This window comes from Piliocolobus tephrosceles, chromosome 12 (genome assembly GCF_002776525.5).
Source record: "Piliocolobus tephrosceles isolate RC106 chromosome 12, ASM277652v3, whole genome shotgun sequence".
Taxonomy (NCBI): domain Eukaryota; kingdom Metazoa; phylum Chordata; class Mammalia; order Primates; family Cercopithecidae; genus Piliocolobus; species Piliocolobus tephrosceles.
The window spans coordinates 84221614-84223653 of NC_045445.1; the positions used below are offsets into that span (position 1 = coordinate 84221614).

A 2040-nucleotide genomic window follows, 5' to 3' on the forward strand; every position below is an offset into this window, starting at 1 on the left:
CTACTAGGTTTATGCTGAAAAATTTACTGATGGTTTCACAAGGACTCCCTTGTATATGATGAGTCACTTTGCACTTGCTGCTTGGAAAACTCTCTTATCTTTGACTTTTCATAATTCAATTGTAATTTGTCTTGTGGACTCCGTTGGTTTCATCCTAGTTGGAGTTCTTTGGGATCCTTGATTATGGAGGTCCATTTTCTTTCCCAAATTTTGGAAGTTTTTGTCTGTTATATCTTCAAACAGGCTTTCTCCACTTTTCTCTCTCTTCTCCTTCTACAATTCCTATTATGTGTATATTGGTCTGCTTGATGGTGTCTCATGAGTCTCTTCAGCTTTGTTCTTCACTCTTTTTCTTTCCTTTTTCTTTTTTTCTTGAGACAGGGTCTCACGTTGTCACCCAAGCTGGAGTGCAGTGGGCTTAAGCAATCCTGGGCTTAAGCAATCCTCCTACTTCAGCCCCCCAAGTAGCTGGGACTACAGGCATGTGCCACCAAACTCAGCTAATTTTCTTTTTGTACAAAAAGTACACAATTTTTGTACAGGGTTTTACCATGTTGCCCAGGCTGGTCTCAAACTCCTGAGCTCAAGTGATCCTCCTGCCTCAGCCTCCCAAAGTACTGGGATTACAGGTGTGAGCCACCATTCTTGTCCTCTTTTTTTTTTTTTTTTTCTTTCTTCCTCTGACTGGATAATGTCAAAGGACTTGTCTGTGAGTCCATTGATTCTTCTGCTTGGTCAAGTCTCCTGTTGAAATTCTCTAGTGAAATTTTCAATTCAGTTATTATATTATTCAGCAGCAAAAAAAAAAAAAAAATCTGTTTTGTTCTTTTTTTATATGTTCTATTTTTTGTTGATATTTTCATTTTGTTTATGCACAGTTTTCCTGAGTTCACTGAGCATCTTTGTAACAGCTGTTTTGAATTCTTTGTCAGGTTGTTCATTTATCTTAATTTCTTTTTTTTCAATTTTATAACTTTATTTGATGTTTCTGATGATCAGTGATTTAGTTTTCATCCGCATTGACTGTAGATTTTCGAAAGTGGTAACAGGTACGTAGGTAACCAAAGTGTAGAGCTTATTTGGTGAATCTTCATTCTTATTATGTTTTCTGGACAACCGCACATGGGTAGGGTATGGGACATTCCTTATTCCTCTGGCCCAGACAGCTTTGTTGAGCCTGGTATCAATACGCACATCTGGAATTCCCATCTCCTTCATGGCAAATTTCCGAATTTCTTTGAGTGCCCGAGGGTCACGCTTCTTGAAGCCCACTGCATGGATGCGCTTGTGAATGTTGATAGTGTACTCTTGGGTCACCACCTTGTTGATGGCAGAATGGCTGTTTTTCTTGTCCTCATCCTTCTTTGCGGGAGCCATTCTGCTGGGTCTAAGTTGGAAAGGAAGCTATCTTAATATCTTTAGAGTTGGTTTCTGGATTTATTTTGTTCCTTTAATTGGGTTATATTACCCTGTTTTGTTGTGTGGCTTATAAATTGGTGCTGTTTTCTGTGCATTTGAAAAAAATAGCTATCTCTACTGGTCTTTACACTCTTTGTATGGAAAAAGACCTTCATCAATCAATCTGGCCAGAGATTCTGGAGGTCTCTCAAATATTTTCTGCGGATATATCTTCTCTGAATTTGTGTATGTAAATTACCAACCTGAGGAATATTCTGGTTTATTTTTTAGGGGCTCATAATCTTTTGCTTCCCCTAGTGTCTGTGTGTGGTACTGCAGATTCTCTGGAGCTGCCACAAAGCATCCAATTCTTTTTTATTCTCAGTCGTCCCCATGTTTCTAGAAACATGTATGCTGGATTATGTCAGTGCTCTGAGTTGGTGAGACAGTAACCAGTCCCTCAGCCAGACTCCTGAAAATCTTGAACATTAAACACATGCACCATTCCACTCACTCTTCCATGTACCCATGAAGGAAAGGCCACTGAGTTGAATCGGCCTCTGTCTGCTGTACCATGGGTCCTTTAGAGTAGCAGCCAGACACCCTCCTCTCTTTTGTTCTCACATGCCCCCAGGTGTCTAG

At 39.9% G+C, this 2040-nt stretch overlaps 1 pseudogene; it reads right to left on the reverse strand.

The window, feature by feature from the left end:
- Nucleotides 1–975: 975 nt before the first annotated feature.
- On the reverse strand, nt 976–1398 carry LOC111531177 (annotated as a pseudogene).
- Between the last annotated feature and the right edge of the window lie 642 nt (nt 1399–2040).